General features: G+C 46.6%; 1 protein-coding gene across 1 annotated transcript in view; it reads right to left on the reverse strand.

The window, feature by feature from the left end:
- nherf1b (NHERF family PDZ scaffold protein 1b) overlaps nt 1-12,094 on the reverse strand; it is an 80,700-nt gene that overhangs the window by 19,126 nt on the left and 49,480 nt on the right. The gene's annotated exons all lie outside the window — the stretch shown is intronic.

Genomic DNA, 12,094 nt, shown 5'->3' on the forward strand with positions numbered 1-12,094 from the left:
CACGCTTACACCGAGGGCTGGCAGAGGCCTTGCATGGGGTCAGGTAAGGTTAGCAAAGAGCAGAGGGCAGCACTGCACAGGTTGGGATCAAGCAGCTCCTCCAACTTATACTGCCCTTCCCTCTGCTGCCAGCACAGCACCCACAGCCATAGGTTACATGCTGAAGTATCGACAGAGGGAATGGACCAGGAACCTTCAGATTCGGATGCAAGGAATGTGCAGTGTCAGTATCGCGGAACACAAGATGGCAGCTCACACATGCATCTGCTCCAATCCCATTGCCAACACTATCGCTGCAGCAGTTTCTACCGCCCCTTTCATTCCTCTATCTGGACCACCAGCATCTCACTCTGGCTAGAGTGTTCTGTACATCAGCATGCAACACTTGGTAATCAGAAATAGCTATTGTTCCCGTTACCCCTCAGTTAAATACTGCTGCCCCTTGCGCTACGTGGCACACCCTCAGTAAGTGGCTGGTGTACGTTCAACAAAAGAACCTTGCATTGCAATGTGACAGGTGCCATAATCAGTGGTGTCAGGGGCTTTGGGGAGAAGGCAGGGGAATGGGGTTAGGAGGGAGAGATAGATTAACCATGATTGATTGGCGGAAAAAACTTGATGGGCCGAATGGCCTAATTCTGCTCCTATCACTTTTGAGCATTTGACCTTATAATGGATATTAGACATGGATCCAACACTAGAATTCATGAGCGAAGGAGGCTGCTTCCTGCTGAACTAGGCACAAGATTGACACGTCTGCAACTCCTAGGCAAAGCCTGGTCTTGGGGAAAAATGGCAAATAAATTGGGGAGAAATTAGTGTTGGCAAATTGGTGGTATGGGGAGATAAGCTCGGGAAGCATTAGAGTTGAGGTGTCGATGAGATGTGGTGAGCCAGGGTCAAGAAGTGTGCGCTCAACAATGAGTTTTTATATTGGGAGACCCGGTGGAGACAGGTTCCCAGCCCCTGAGATGGGGAATCAAGAACTAGATGGCAGAGGTTTAAGATAAATGGAGAAAGATTTAATCGGCTCCTGTGAGGCAACCTTTCCACAGAGGATGTTGGGTGTCTGGAACCAGAGGAAGTAGTTGAGTCAGATACAATCACAGCATTTAAAAAGTATTTTGATAGGAAAGGTTGAGGGATATGGGACAAATGAGACTAGCTGAGATGGGGCAAGTTGGTCAGCCAGGACGAGTTGGGTTGAAGGGCCTGTTTCTGTGCTGTATGACTCCATCTTGCGCAATGCACTATGGCTGAAATTTCATTCAAACTCAATCATAGAACACATCAAAACATGGGTCCGTGTGTCCTGTTATCTGCAGGAAACTATTCTAAAAATCCATGAAATGTTTCAGCAGCTCCCCCAGAGCCCAGTGGCAGGCCCTGATTACTTGTTCCTGCATTCCTCTGCTCCTTGGCAACCACCGGACCAGCTTAGAGTTGGGCAGCAAACGACAGCCTGGGACTCCAAGGGCAACACCAGGCATCAAACAGGCTAAACTGGCACCATTCCAGCCTTCACGTCACTCGCTGCTGTTTGGGCCAATTCAGAATTGATGAATAGGCAGTCATAAGTAACAAGGATCGTTTGTAACAATCTTCCTTCATGAACTGTCCTGTCCTCACTAACTTGTCCCAAACGACACAGCTGTGGTTATAGAGTCTTACGGAAGCAGAAATTGAACTTGCACACATGGCGTTGTTAACGAAGACAGATGTTCACCCATAGACTTGCAGGCAACAGCTGCAGGACCCAACTTAAATTTTACACCACACCGGGGGAGGAGAGATAGCCGTCCAGGGGGAGAGGAGAGGTTGCCGCACATCGGGGGAGGGAAGAGACCACCGCACACTGAAGGGTGGGGCAAGGTTGGGGATCTCTGTCCCATACAACTTGCACGGTTAACAACCTGGTGCTCTGTCCACATGTGGAATCCAGATCCTTATCACTCACTCGCTGCCTAGTCCACAGCCCGAATGACTGTAGTGAGAGGAGGATTTTCCAGACGTTTCCATCTTCCAATGTGAGAGGAGAGTACTCCAGCCCAGGACCAACACTTTCCAGTGGTCGGTGCTGGAGGACCAGACTTGCGTCCCCTTCTAGCAGATTTCCAGCTCAGAGACTCCACTGACTAATTGTCTTTGATTTGCGAGCTCGTGCTTATTCAGGTCGGCCACAATCCCCAGGATCTAGACACGGACCTTGGAAGTTACGGGGCGACGTCGTGCGGGAGAGCGTGGTGGTGGAAGAACTTTGCCCTCCAGTTGTTCAGTACAAGCAGAGTCTCTCTTGCTCTTCAGATAGTTGAGATCTCTGCCTTCGAATCTTTAGAAGTCGTAACAGTGAACTGTGGCTCATTGACGGATGCTGGCGTGATCCAGATTCCAGAGTAGAAGTGATATCGGTCCAACAGCTGCCTACTCATTCTGTTGTCGGTACATATGACAATTAAATGCTCTTTAACTACTCCTGTAGTCTAACCACAGGCAGCAGGATGCTTGCTGCGGGTGAGCTGAGGTAATGTGGTGAGAAAAATTGAAGAGAGGGTGGAAGCAGTGGCACAACATTGCTCTACTCCAGTCCACACCGGGACTGAGTTTACAGTGGGCCTGTCAATGAGTGTCACAGCTTGAAACAGGTGAAGGAGAATGACAAATCTTTGGAGACAGCCAGATTTGAGAAGAATCCTTCATAATCCCTCTGGTTGGCAGCATTGTTAATGCACCCCGTAGTGAAGATGGCATCCATTGTGCCTCCTGAGGTCAGAATCTGAATTTAGATTTGGCGCGTAGCTCTTCGCTCACCGAGATGAGAGTGCGAGTAGACACGTTAGAGGCAGGAAACATGTTCCCAATGTTGGGGGAGTCCAGAACAAGGGGCCACAGTTTAAGAATAAGGGGTAGGCCATTTAGAACTGAGATGAGGAAAAACTTTTTCAGTCAGAGGGTTGTGAATCTGTGGAATTCTCTGCCTCAGAAGGCAGTGGAGGCCAATTCTCTGAATGCATTCAAGAGAGAGCTAGATAGAGCTCTTAAGGATAGCGGAGTCAGGGGGTATGGGGAGAAAGCAGGAACGGGGTACTGATTGAGAATGATCAGCCATGATCACATTGAATGGCGGTGCTGGCTCGAAGGGCCGAATAGCCTCCTCCTGCACCTATTGTCTATTGTAATCCAGGCGACACCTTTCCCTGAGGTAGACCTCAGGGAGATATCGCTGCCGTTTCTGCAATCACGCCTACCTTCTTTCTTGAAGATCATTCTGGCAGCTCTGGAGTTCCCTTGGTATGCCATCCTCTTCCCAAACACCGGAGATTTCATCTGCTCCAGAGATCATGGATGGTTTTACAGCTAGCTGATGGTCTTTTCAACTTCTTGTAGGGATGGAGCCAGAGCAAGGCTCGAGCAGGTGGAGCCATTGATAACGGTTCTTTGAAATACTTCTATCAACAGGCACTCATTGCCCCTCCGTCCTTGGCTGTGTGATTAGTCTCGAGAGGGTCATGAGGCTTAAAGGATCCATTCGTCATCATGGTCAGCTGCTTTTGGCGTGTTTGCTCGCCTCCCACCCACCATCTCAGGTTACCTCAGTCATGGGTATTCCACTGGACCTCAGAGGTCAGATACCCGAAGATCTATTCATGACAAATTAAGGGGATTGATGTTTCCAATGAAAAACCACTGTTTTCACAGTCTAACAGTTGTTATATCTCCTGACTGTTCTCATCAAACCAGCCCTGTATTTGGGTTGAGAAACCATCTCACCATCACCTTCTCAAGGAAGGCCAATAAGTGCTGGCCTCGTCAGCAAAGCTATGTCCAGAGAGTGTACCAAAATCCTTCCGCCCAACCCTGGAAGAGTTGGCAGTGGAGAAGTCAATCCTTGGAACAAGACCACCTCACGTTAACCAGGCGGCTGGCGTTAAGTTATATACAATGACATGCGAAAAAGAGCAACAAGCCACTCCCAAACTTGGACCCTCACTTTAATTTAAGCCTGCTACCATTCAAACATCCACTTGCTCCTTCAAACATCACTTAATTCCTGCAAAGCTCACTAGTGAGTCCTTCACAGGACACCTCAACATAAGAAAATAATGCTGACTGCACACAGTTAAGACTACAAAACCATATCAGTAACATTGCAATGTTTTGGTTCTTTGGTCTCACAGGGATGGCCAATGGCTGCCAAAATAATAACTTATCAGATTGGCTCCAACTAGAAAGAACGCCTGGTCACGTAGCAGCACCTGTGGATGTTCCGATTCAGTGGCCGTAACCTAGCTCCAAGATCAGAGATTTAACACAATTGTAGGATTTAATGTTCTTAATGGAAACAAGCCATGGCAAATCTAGAACATTTCCACACTTACTAGACGGCAGGTTCTTGTGGTCCCAGCACAGCTTGTACTCACATTAGTTATTATTGCTCCTAAAAGTCAACACAAGAGTAGAAGACAGACAGTATTCACCTCTCTCTACTCAAAAGATCTGGAATGGTTCAACATAACAATCCACACATACATCACTCTTCCCTTTTTCCTCTCTCCTTTCTACCCAATTCCCAACATTTGTACGTGTGTGTGTGTGTGTGTGTGTGTGTGTGTGTGTGTGTGTGTGTGTGTGTGTATATATGGGTATATATATATATATATAAATATATAATACATACACATATATGCACACATATACTTACTGAACAGTTTTTCTTGTTTATTATATTGTTTTACAGAGTACTATGTTTACTTATTCTGTGGTGCTGAATTGTTCTGTTTGGGGCATATATGACAATAAAACACTCTTGACTCAAGAAAGGGATCATAGAGTTTCAGATGACGATAATTTGAGCCAAGTACACAAAAGCTCAGGCAATGCGGTCACAACTGGATTCAACACACAGCCCCTGCTGCAGACTGCAGAAACCAGAAAAGACTAGACCACGTCTTCGACAGGGCAGGGAGTTATTGTGTGTCTTTTCCCCTCCTGTGCAGGAGCTAAAGCAAAGTTCAAAGCCATGCAATGTTAAACATTAGGACACAAAGGGCAGCAGATGCTGGAATTTTGAACAAAACTGAAAGGGAAGAAAGGCCCCGACCCAAACCTTCACCTGTCCATTCCCTCCACAGATGCTGCCTGACCCGCTGAGTTCCTCCAGCACTTTGCGCTTTGCTTAGTGTTAAACATGGGGCTGGCTCAGGAGAGTCTCCGAAGGTGACAGGTGAAGCTTCCCCTTGCCAACAGCGTGGGCACCCAAGCCAGGGCAGGGGCTTTCTTTGGCTGTCTATTGAAACTGAAGTAAAGCGCACACCTGGCTCTTAACAAAGAGAGGAATGTGGCGGATTGAACGAGGATTAGGACTAAACCTCCCGGGGGAGGTTTGGCTGAGCAGTTAGAGACACAGTGGTCACAGTCACATTCTGGCTCAAGTAAGGTGTAGAAATCATCACAAGTAGTTGCCGTCCATTAACCCATTAACTGCCAGCACATGGGAAGGCTAAAGTGGAAACAGAAGCCACCTCTTTGATTCGGGAAGTCCTGTTATGTTACATCAGGGACAGCAACACTGCAATACCGTTGGATCTTACAGCCAGAGGCCAATGATGACCAGGTCAGCTTTTTGGAAAAGAAATAATTAGTCCCATTCCCCTCTCCTTCACAATCTGCCCTGCAAGTAGTTCTTTTCCCAAAAGGCATTGGATAAGCCCTCACAAGTTTACATTTCTGGAACAGGTTTAGCACCTGCTTCTGTCACCATTTCCAGCAGTATTTCAGATCACTGCTAGTGGAGAGCACCTTTGCACAGATCCCCTTTTGTGACTGGTGGTTGGCCCTCATGCCAGGAGGTTGCCGTGGCGAATTGTATCGGCGGTGCAGATCCTACGCTCTGGAACAAACTGACAGTGAGCCTTCCAATGACGACTGCGGTGGGCCCCACTGTGAGCTAAACATGACAGAGGGTTCAGACCCACACCACACCTGACCTCCGCTGCACATTGGGCTGGGTACAACCACACCCTCCTGCTTGCAACTGCCCCGTCCACTCAGTTTTCCCCATAACTCTACACTCTAGTATTTCTGTTGTTTACACACAAAACATGAAAAATGTTTGACAATTTTACCCCCCCCCCCCCCCCTTGATTTGTTTGCGGTTAATTCACCTTTAACTCCCATGGCCCACATGATAGGCACAGCTGTAACTAGAGCTGGCTGGCACTTGGCATCCAAGATGAAAAGTTATTTTCATGTTGAAGGCGGCTGCAGAAAGTGGTGAACATTGCCCGACCATCACAGGTATGACCTCTCCACCATTGAAGGGAAGCACTGCCTCAAAAAAAAAAAAGGCAACTCACATCAACAAAGACCCACAGCACCCTGGATGTGCTCTCATCTCACAGCTAACATGAAGAGACTGAGAACAGTTACCTGCAGGCTCAAGAACAGTTTTATCCCATCAATGACCAGGCTCTTTAACACTGCCCAATCCTAACCACAACCCTACTTCATCAACAATCTACTATGGATTTTGTTTAGGCTGCACTATTATGGTCTGGTACCTAGTATTACTGGTAATTTATTGCATTATTGATTATTGTGTATTTATTTCCTGTGTGGTTTTAATGTGCCTGCAAAACTACAGCACGTTAGAATTTCATTGTGCTATTCCTGGTGCATGTGACAACTAAACACTCTTGACCCCATTGAAAAAAAACCACAATAAAAGCAAACGTTTCCCCTGTTCCGGGAGAAGAGGCCGGCCGAGGTGTTGCTCTGTTTTATTTCAAGGTTAGCTTTGCAACTACCAGTTAACACACAATAGACAAGTAGAGTTGAAGTGAGGAGACCAGGGATTTCTGGAACTTGCACAGGAAGATGGCCCTTTGTCTTACAGAGGCGGTGACTGGCGCACTGGCTACCGACAATGGAACAGGAAACCTCTTGTGACTGCACCGTGGAAATAGGGTGTCGCTCCTGGCTGGGCGCTTCCCTCCATGGCCCCCGTCATTGTTTATGTGCTCAGCGTCCAGGCTGTGGGTCGAACGGAGCCGTGCCTTGGACTCACACCCAGCCAAGAATTGGCGAGCAGCCCAGAGCCCCCAGGCTTGGAATGTTAACGATGTTATCAACAACAGAACAGCTTGCCGTCCTGTGCGGGATCTGACACTCGTTCCCACCCTCCCAGAGAGGACAAGAGGTCGGTGAAATCCTGGGGCGGGGGGAAAGGGGGGAAGGGGACTTTTGCTCGAGAACCAACCGCTCGACGTCCATCAACGAGACATGGCTGGCCCCAAAGTCTCTGTTACTGCAAAGACATTAAGCCATTTAAATTGGTTATTTTTAAATTTCACTTCCAAAGCACCCATTATTGAAAGCATCTACCATGAGGCACTGCCTCAAAAAGACAGCATCTATCATCAAGCATCCCGACATGCCCTCTGCTCGATACCACTATCGGGCCGGAGTTACAGAAGCCTCAACTCCCACACCACCAGGTTCAGAAACAGCTGCCTTCCTACAACTATCTGGTTCTTGAAACGACATACACAGCCTTAATCCTACCTTGACAACAGAACACCACAGTGCCCCTATTTCACTGGCACGGCCTTGATCATTTTCTCAGTGCGTTTCACACTTTTTTTTGTTTTGGAGTTTCCTTCTTTTTTCCCTTTTTGCAGAATCAATGTTTATAATTTACATTGAAATAGCTCTGTTTTCAATACCTTTATCCTAATTCCCCTCTGCAACTGGATCCTGGACTTCATAATCAGTGAGGATAAGCGACGAATCATCTACAACAATCCACAACTCTTTGCCCCGCAAGGATGTGTTCTCAGCCCCCTACTATACTCCTTATTCACTCATGACTGTGCAACCAAATACCAATCCAACTCAGTTTACAAGTTCGTAAACAACGCCACCGGATGTCAAATAAGTTCGAGATGGAGTACAGAAAGGAGATTGAGAACTTCTTAACCTGGTGCCAAGACAACAACCTTTCCCTCAATGTCAGCAAGACAAAGGAGATTGTGATTGACTTCTGGAAGCAAAGCAGTCCACACACCGATGGCATACAATAATGGCGACAAACTAGAGATGGTCGAAAGCTTCAAGTTCCTCGGAGTAAACATCACCAGCAATTTGTCCTGGACCAGCCATATCGAAGCTATGGCCAAGAAAGCACAAACCTTAGAAGGCTTAGGAAGTTCGGCATGTCCCCAACAACCCTCACCAACTTCTACAGATGCGCCAGAGAGAACATTTTATTAGGATGCATCACAACCTGGTTAGGGAACAGTTCTATCCAATACTGCAAGAAATTGCAGAGTTGGGGACGTAGCAGACCATCACGCAAACCACCCACCCATTGACTCCAGCTACACATCACGCTGCCTCGTCAAGGCCACCAGCATAATTAAGAACCAGTCTCACCCCAACCACTCCCTTTTCTCCCCACTCGCATCAGGGAAGAGATACAGAATTTTGAAAACACACACCTCCAGGTTCAGGGACAGTTTCTTCCCAGCTTTTATCAGGCAACTGAACAGTCCCTCTCATCAGCTAGAGTGTGGTCCTGACTTCCCATCTACCTCATTAGAGATTCCTACACAGATCTGTCTGTCCTCAGCCCGCCATTGTCAGAGTGAGGTTAAACACAAATTGGAGGAACAGCATCTCATGGTATGAATATTGATTTCTCACACTTCAGGTAGCCCCGGCATTCCCTCTCTTTATCCCTCCCCCACCCAAGTCGCACTGGCTTCTCATTTTCACCCTACAAACAGCTTACAATGGCCTGTTTCTATCATCGTTACTTTTTTGCATATCTTTAATTCATTGTTCACTATCACATCACCATCTATATCTCTCGTTTCCCTTATCCCTAAACAGTCTGAAGAAGGGTCTCGACCCAAAACGTCACCCATTCCTTCTCTCCAGAGATGCTGCCTGTCCTGCTGAGTTACTCCAGCTTTTTATGTCTTACCTCATTGGAGACCTTTGAACTATCTTTAATTGGATTTTATCACGCACTAAATGTTGTCCCCTCTATCTGTACACTGTGATGGTAATCATGTATAGTCTTTTCTTTGACTGGATAGCATGCAAACAAAAGCTTTTCACTGTACCTTGGTACACATGACAATAATAAATAAACTAAACATTGTGCGTTTGTCTGATTCCATGTGATCCTGCAGCAAACAAGATTTTCATTGTATCTGTACTTCTCCATATTTATATATATATGACAAGAAACTGGACTTCGCACGCCTGGGCTGAATTTCAGCCACATTTTGGAGTCAGAGATTAGTTTATTAATCTGGTTGATAGAAATTGATTATTAATTTCCAAGTTTTGTCATTTACAGTCTTTAAAATTATGCCATCTTAACCAGTATGGGGCATTAATGCAGACATTTGCTCCGATTAAAAAAATTAGATGACTAAAACGCTGAGGCGCGTTACACAAGCAAACATTTTCAGTGTTGATGAACAAGGGAATTCCCTCCATACAGAACTGCGACAAATTGATTGTGTCTAAAGTCACACCATCATGGGAAACATTTGCAAGCACTAGCGTGGAGGTTGTTGAAAGGATTGAGGCCCCATGAATTATTTCTGCATTTCCAGTGAGGATAGGCTCTTGTAGCGACTGTCCAGAAGAAAACACGGCACATAGTCAACCCTTAATGTGTCGGACACAGTGAGGACCATGGGGAAAATCCTCTCCCCCAACACAGAGCGAGTGGTGAAGTGTGAATATGTCTTTAAGAGGCTTCAGAAGGCTGAAGGTTAGAGGTGCCAAATTTGAAGAGATGGTACATGCCGAGATTATCAGGGGCTTAGAAGGTAAATGGCACATCGGGGAGAAACAGTTTATGAAATATTGGGTGGCAAAAGTGTGGATGTTATAAAGCATACTATATCAACCCTTTTAGAAATACATTTGTTAGCATGATAGGGAATACAAGGCTAGACTGAGAGAGAGGGAGAGAGATTGGATGGTTTAAAAGGGAGAGAAAAAGATTTAACAATATAAATATGTGTAGGAAAATAACTGCAGATGCTGGTACAAATCGAAGGTGTCACAAAATGCTGGAGTAACTCAACAGGTCAGGCAGCATCTAGGAGAGAGGGAATGGGTGACGTTTCGGGTCGAGACCCTTCTTCAGACAATCTAAATATGTCATTACTGTGCACAAACGCTAAAAAGGATTGAATAAAATGAAATGGTTCCTGCACAGAAGTGACACATTTAGCTTGACTCATTTTAATTGTCAATACTCAAGTGTATTCCAGGAGCAAATACTGCAGAACGCAAGAGAGCCAAACACGCCCTTTTTCCTAAACTTGGCTCTGGGCTGTGCAAAGCTGAGACAACCCACCCTTCCTGTGATGTACCTGTCGGTATTTTGTGATGAGCAAATACGTGGTTTGTGTCTGATCATCAAAACTAGACGGTGTTCAAAATGTCACACCTTGTCCAGGAGCCGTGCACCTTTCCCACCTTGCAGAGCTGTACTGAATTAAGCCGGCCACATGCAGCCTGCAACAACTCACCAGATTACCTTCACCGCTGCATTCCTGCTTTGCATAAATATGCACTCGCACGTTGACTGATACTGTCGGCGAAACCAAACGCAGGCTCGGCGATCGCTTCGCTCAACACCTGCGCTCGGTCCGCGTTGGCCAATTTGATCTCCCGGTGGTCGAGCACTTCAACTCCCCCTCCCATTCCCAGTCTGACCTTTCTGTCATGGGCCTCCTCCAGTGCCATAGTGAGGCCCACCGGAAACTGGAGGAACAGCACCTCATACTTCGCCTGGGCAGCTTGCAGCCCAGTGGTATGAACATCGACTTCTCCAACTTTAGATAGTTCCTCTGTCCCTCCCCCTTCCCAGATCTCCGTCTATCTTCCTGTCTCCACCTATATCCTTCCTCTGTCCCACCCCCCTGACATCAGTCTGAAGGGTCTCGACCCGAAACGTCACCCATTCCTTCTCTCCTGAGATGCTGCCTGACCTGCTGAGTTACTCCAGCATTTTGTGAATAAATACCTTTGACTGATACTGTGGTCTCTATGCGTTAGCCCAATTACACATCTCATCAGTTAATGTTCTTTGTATGAACATTCTAAGGCTGCTGGTTAGCACAATGGAAATAAGTGGATCTGGTCTCAAGCCAGACATGCATCGGCTCAAGTCCCACTCAATCGTAGATCTAGACTGACACCACAATGCAAAATTGGCAGTGTTTTTAAATTAATTTCCCAGGAGTTTTGAATTGTGCAGCCTTCTTGAATTACTGCAGCCAACATGATGAAGGCATTTCACAATGGTGGATGTGTTCATAGAACACACAACAGTGCAGCATAGGAACAGGCTCTTTGGGCCATAATGTCTGTGCCGAACAGGATGCCAAGTTAAACAAACTCCTCTGCCTGCCAGTGATCCATATCCCTCCATTCCCAGTATATCCATGTACCGTATTGAAAGCCTCTTAAATGACACTTTCATATCTGCAGTGCATTCCTGACACCTATTTCACTCTGCAAAAAAAAACAAAAAACGTCCCCACATCGCCTTTAAAATTTTCCCCTCTGATGCTAAGCTGTGCCCTCTAGTCTTTGTCCCGCGTGTATAGGATAGAACTTGTGCATGTGTGATCACTGGTCGTCGTGGACTCGATGGGCCAAATGGCCTGTTTCCGCACTATCTCTAAATTAGAGAAAGGAGGTGGGGACGAGTAGAGATGGCTTTGCAAAAGGTCCTTCAGGTCCACAGAGAATAATTTACAACATAGGGGAGGGAAAGGAGACCCCAGGTGGCTGAGCTACCATTCCATTAGAGTGCAGCTGCTCTGTGTTTTAACTCAACTTGCGTGCCCTCTCAATGACTACACCTTTTATGCACCTGGTAGCCTCAGCATTAAAACCATCCCCAGCATCTGGGACATTCCAGATATTCTCAGCATGTTGGAGACATGTTTTTGTTGCCTATCTTACCTGCCGGCTGGACCTCACATTGAAGTTGAGAAGATGGAGATCATGCTCTCCCTCCCACCATCAGCAACATTGAGTCCCAACAGAGTTATTAGTT

Source organism: Rhinoraja longicauda, chromosome 6, assembly GCF_053455715.1.
Source record: "Rhinoraja longicauda isolate Sanriku21f chromosome 6, sRhiLon1.1, whole genome shotgun sequence".
NCBI classification, from domain to species: domain Eukaryota; kingdom Metazoa; phylum Chordata; class Chondrichthyes; order Rajiformes; family Arhynchobatidae; genus Rhinoraja; species Rhinoraja longicauda.